Raw genomic sequence first — 6,530 nt, 5'->3', positions numbered from 1 at the left:
TTTGTGCATTGCTTGCCATAGTTCTGATGTGAATCGTGCATCGCGATCCGAAATGATAGAGGTGGGCACCCTGTGCCTTGAGACTACTTCTTTCAAGTATATGTCTGCTAGTGTGGAAAACTTGTCTGTTTCTTTGATAGCCAAGAAATGAGCAGACTTGGTGAGTCGATCCACGATCACCCAAATAGTATCGTTCCCGCGTTGGGATCTAGGTAGGCTTGTAGCTAAATCCATGGAAATTTCCTCCCATTTCCATTGTGGTATCTTTGGTTGCTGAAGTAAGCCTGCTGGTTTCTGATATTCTGCCTTGACTCTTGCACAGGTCAAGCATTTACTGACGTAGGTAGCGATGTGGGCCTTCATGCTAGGCCACCAATAAGTGGTTCTGATGTCGTGGTACATTTTATCCGACCCTGGATGTACCGAGTAGCGAGACTTGTGAGCTTCGTCCATTACAAGCTCGCGTAAGTTGCCGTAAAGTGGGACCCAAATACGCCCCGTTACATAGTAGGCGCCGTCTTCCTTCTGTTCTAATCGTTGCCTTGAGCCGCGTAGGGCTTCAGCCCTGACGTTCTCTGGTTTCAATGCTTCTACCTGAGCATCTCGTATCTGTACAGGAAGACTAGATTGGATTGTGAGCTGCAATACTCGTACGCGTCTAGGTAGAGTGTCTTTCCGACTGAGGGCGTCAGCCACAACATTGGCTTTGCCTGGACGGTACTTGATGGCGCATTCGTAATCGTTAAGTAATTCAACCCATCGATGTTGACGCATGTTCAATTCCTTCTGTCTGAAGATATGCTCGAGACTCATGTGATCGGTGTAAATAGTGCACTTGGTACCGTACAGGTAGTGTCGCCATATCTTGAGTGCAAAAACAACAAGCTCCCAGCTCTAAATCGTGCGTCGTGTAGTTTCGTTCGTGAAACTTAAGTTGGCGCGAAGCGTAAGCAATGACCTTGTCGCGCTGCATTAACACACATCCAAGACCCTGGATGGATGCATCACAATAAACCAGGAAATCGTCCGTGCCTTCTGGCAATGAGAGGATAGGCGCACTGCAAAGTCTATCCTTTAAGTGCTGAAAAGCAGTTTCCTGAGTGTTGCCCCAGCGGTAGGTGACACCCTTCTGTGTCAGTAGTGTAAGTGGCTGAGCAACCTTTGAGAAATCCTTGATGAACCGTCTGTAATATCCCGCCAAACCCAAGAATTGGCGTATTTCCGTTGGTGTACGTGGTGCAGGCCAGTTCCTGATCGAATCTACTTTGGATGGATCGACATGGATCCCATCCTTGTTTACTACGTGGCCTAGAAAGTGGACTTCACGAAGCCAAGTGTCACATTTCGAAAACTTAGCGTACAGCTGTTCCTTTCGTAGGAGTTCCAAAATAAGTCGTAGATGCTGCTCGTGCTCCTCCTGACTCTTGGAGTAGATCAGGATGTCGTCAATAAACACTATCACAAATTTGTCTAAGTAGGGTTTGCACACCCTGTTCATAAGGTCCATAAATACGGCAGGTGCGTTCGTTAACCCGAACGGCATGACAAGAAACTCGCAGTGGCCGTATCGAGTCCTAAATGCTGTCTTGGAGACGTCATCATCCCGGACTCTCAGCTGATGGTATCATGACCTCAAGTCTATCTTGGAGTAGTAACACGACCCTTGCAACTGGTCGAATAAATCGTCTATACGTGGAAGAGGATAACGGTTCTTCACCGTCACCTTGTTCAGTTCCCGGTAGTCTATGCACATCCTGAATGTACCGTCCTTCTTTTTCACGAATGACACTGGAGCTCCCCAAGGCGAAGAGCTTGGACGAATTAAGCCCTTTTCCAAGAGCTCTTGTAGCTGCTTTGACAGCTCTTCCAGTTCAGTTGGAGCTAAACGATACGGTGCTCGAGCTATGGGTGCTGCTCCTGGAGCGAGCTCGATTTGAAATTCGACCTGACGATGAGGCGGTAGACCAGGTAAATCTTCAGGAAATACCTGAGGGAAGTCGCGTACAACTGGAATGTCTTCCAATTTCTTTTCTTTCGTTGATGATTCCGTAACGAGTGCCAAAATAGCAGTGTGACCCTTCCGCAAACATTTCTGAGCCTTCAAGAAAGAGATGATGCCAACCACAGCACCACTCTTGTCGCCTTGAACTTCGAGAGGTTCTTGACCAGAACGGGGAATACGAATGATCTTCTCGCTGCATAAGATTTCTGCCTGATGTTGGGATAACCAATCCATCCCGATAACGATATCGAAGCTTCCCAAGACTATGGGTATAAGGTCGATGGAGAAAGCTTGACCGGCTAAGACAATACTACAACCCCTGACTACCTGATGATTGCTGACTCGGATTCTGGTAGTCATTTGTCTTGCGCTGCTGTGCTTGAGACTGAATGGAAACTGATCCCCTACTGGAATCCCCATCCCATTTCCGTTTGTTGTCGCTAAGGGTAGCAGGAGTAACAGCTGGAGTGGTAGCACTGACGCGTTTGGGCAGCTTGTTCTGTTCCACTGCCTGATCTGTGAGGCGATGAGCAAGATGCTGGATGTCTTTGATATTGTCGAGGTTAGCCGATGTCACATGGCTCTGAATTTCTGATGCTAGACCCTTGAGGTACAACTCGATGCGCTTAATTGGAGGGTCCACCATGGTTGGACACAAGATGGCCAGTTCGTTCGACCGTTTCGTATAAGCTTCAATTTCCGACCCTGTCATTTTCAGATGATAAAACTCATCTTCCAAGTTGTGAATGTCATCACGCGTGCAGTATTCCCTCTTAATGAGTTCCTTAAAATCGTTCCAAGGGGTGGCGTTAGCAGCTGCCAGCCCTAGAATCTGTACTTGCGCGTTCCACCAGGTTAGCGCGATTCCTTCCAAAGTACCAGTGGCGTACTTGACCCTGCGAGCCTCAGGGCATTCACACATCTCGAATACCGACTCGAGCTTCTCAAACCAATGGAGTAGTCCCACTGCTCCTTCCGTGCCATTGAATGTGCTTGGACGACAGTCCATGAAGTTCTTGAAAGTGCAGACAGGTTGCTGTGCGGGTTGACCTATTGTGTACGAATAGGACAAAGTTTAAACACGAGAGTTGGTTTAGGGGTGTAGGATCTAAAGACCCTAGTGTCAGCTATGACTACAGGATATACCTCCTGCTTGTGCGGCTGCAAGCGCCACAGCAACTTGTTCGTTAATGAGAGCCGTCAACTGGGCTTGAGTCATGTTAACACGTCCAGACATGATCTTCATAGTAAAAGTAGCGTAAGTGAGAATGGTTCGCGAGTAGTGCGATGACAGAAGAGTGTAAGCACATAGGTATTCTCACGTAATAGTGTCATGTGTATCTAAGTTTAGTACGAGCAAAGTTCTAGGCAATTCTAGCAAACAGGTAATAAACATAAACCATATTACCTAGGATGTCGAGTCTTGCACGTGGAGCGAAGCGTCGTTGTGGATCGTTGAGAGCACTGTACTGGTTATAGTCTGGTTTTAATAAAACGTTTTTCCCATATTAAAACCTAGTTCTCTATAACCAATGGCTCTGATACCAATCTGTCACACCCCCAAAATCCACACGCGGAGTACCACCGCTTGGAGGCGTGACATGACCAGGATCAAGCCATCAATCATATTGAACATAGTGTATCATAATTAAAGTAGTTCGTAAAACCCCATTCAATACAATTGATGTTCAAACCAAATAAAACATAATTTGAGTAGCGGAAGCATAAGTATGTAAATCCAATGTAAATCATAAATTCAAGGTATAAATGTTAACATGGCATCCACGATCCATGTCCCACAATGACCTGCTCCTCCCTGTGCAAGCTCCATATGTACCTAAGTTCCTGCAAGGCATGCAGCAGAGAGTCAACAACTAGTTGAGCGAGTTCATAGTGTATAGCTCAGTAATCGTAATAGTATGAGTAGCATTATGTTTATTCGATAAGTCATGTCTCGTATTAGTTTCCATCGCCGCCCTCTAGGCATGTATGCGAAGATTAGGGGAAATATTCCCAAATATTCTAGACTAGGTATATTTGTATCGCGGCCACCCTGGCATGTGTGCGAAGTTTTAGTATGTATAGTTCGCGGCCTTTCCCAGGCATGTGTGCGAAGATCAGTCATAATATCGCGGCCAACCCCGGCGTGTGTGCGAAGATCAGTTCAATTGGTATACTAGTCTAGCCGTATCTTATCAACTACCATCCTCACCCTGAGGACCATATCATTAGGTTCTATTAACTAAGTATGTACGAATAAATCATCCAAATCCCATTCCCACCCTAGGAACCCCATGCCTTGGCTGTGTGAACTCACCTTGGTTTGCTCGGCATATACACAAAAAGGTTTTCTTGAACTAAGAGTGGTCAACCACGTCCTGTCAGGGATACCATACAAGTCAGGTTTTGACTCAAGTAATGCACACAAGTATCACATAAGATAACATATAGGAAACACACACGGATCATAGCAACACACACTAACACGTTCAACAGTTATAACGTATTCAAGATTAGGCTCGCACAAGCTTAGTGACCTTGTGCGAGTCGTCCGTTGGAGCCCAATAAAACCCGGCCCATTATCATGAAGCCCAAATAACATAAGTGGTTAAATAAGTAACCGGCCCAAACAATAAAATCACGGATCCCTTGTGCGATCCGTGAACCCTTGTGCGATTGAAGCTAATCCGGCCCAACATATACCCGGCCCAACAGTTAAGTAATACAACAACTTGTGCGGTCCAGTAATCTTGTGCGACTGTGGGTGCTTTGTGCGACTGGACTCCTTGTGTGATCCGCAGTCTTGTGCGAATGGACTCCTTGTGCGAGTGGATCATCTTGTGCGACTGCACTTGTGTATTCGGTCTTGTGCGATTAGTTTAAATGTTCCGGATTTCATGCAATCGGTTACAAGCATTTATTCGTTTCCAAACTTATCATTTATCAATTAACAAGTTTCCAACTATTCGTTTGACATACAATCGATCAAACAAGGCAATTATCAACTGATTCATAAGAACCCTAATCATAACCAAATCATGAACAATACTCATAACATTTTAACATATTATCACGATTCATATCCTTGATTACTAGCATACATACTAACTTAACAATCACAACATTTATCCGATTGTTAATATATTCCAGCCGATTCACATGCACATCAACGATTAATGATTTAAATCACAATCAATCACAAGATACCATTAACACATCATGCAATAAATCCGATAACCACACATGATAGCCGATTCACATTTTATACATATTCGATTCACAAGAACATCATTCATATACACTATATCATGGCAACATAATATCATTTAGCTACAACATCAAAGAACACTAACTGGTTAAGAGAATGACCCGAATCACAAAGATCTTTGATCACAAAGAGAGTGAGCAAGTAGGGTTTCGTGAGTGAAGGTGTTTTGCAAAATAATGAGAGGTATACCCCATCCTCTATTCGTATAAAGGGAGTGGGCCGGCCCATCATGGGCTGCCCCTTTGGTCCGAGTACAAGAATTACGGCCCCCAAGTGGGCTTGTGCGATCGTGTGAGAGTTGTGCGGTCGGATCATACAAGCATATACACATAACGTAACATTCGTATATTTCACAATTTACACAAGGCACGTATAACATGTTATTCAAATAAAGTTCACATAATCACGTAACGTTACCCAAAGTAGGTTCGAATTACGAGTTGTCACAAATATCATGTATAATACCGGTTGCAATAACTAAATAAAAGAATATAAACATAATTATATATACCAATCTTGATTCAAGCCGCATCTCTGGTAGGTCCTTCACGCGCACTTGATAGCATCCTAGACTCGAGTATTCATCATCTTGAGTCTTGAAAAATACTCCTTGACTGCAACAAAGAGCACACTAAAACGTTGGCGATTTTGGTTGAGGCACGTGTTCAACACGCTTCCCTTAAAACAGATTTTGCGCCTCTACTAAAGATGACGCGTCTGTCTCCCAGGGTACAACAGCCGAAGTAGTCTGTACTGCCGGAGATGGCTCACCGGCCCAAGGTTACATCCGGTAATTGGAGTGTTTGAACTCATGTGGTGGAAACAAGTAGAGAGTACTCATCTCTCTAGTTGATGTTCAAGTGTTCATACTACTTCTAGTATTCTTCATGTATCAAGCAATACCCTATTCTTGTTGTTACAAAAAGAAAGGCACATAGCCTACTATTTGAACAAGACTAGTGAAATGATTCACTTAATTATTCACTTAATTAGTCACTTAATTAGAGATTTAAAACTCTAATAAAACTAATTAAATACTCAAGAGTTACTCTTTTATTTACCAGATGAATATTCTAATTAATATTTATAATTTCATTAAATTATAAATATATTTAATATCCATTCACCAAATTTCCAACAATTAATGGGCCAGAGCTTTGCTTATCAAGCTCGAGCCGGCTCGCGAGCCTAAATGAATCAACTGTTTATATACATTTTTATTAGTCTGTTAAATATATATTTAAATACTAATGATTAATA

The sequence above is a fragment of the Helianthus annuus genome, chromosome 2 (assembly GCF_002127325.2).
Source record: "Helianthus annuus cultivar XRQ/B chromosome 2, HanXRQr2.0-SUNRISE, whole genome shotgun sequence".
NCBI lineage: Eukaryota > Viridiplantae > Streptophyta > Magnoliopsida > Asterales > Asteraceae > Helianthus > Helianthus annuus.
The sequence above is the reverse complement of the archived record's forward strand: the minus strand, read 5'-3'. Positions refer to the sequence as shown.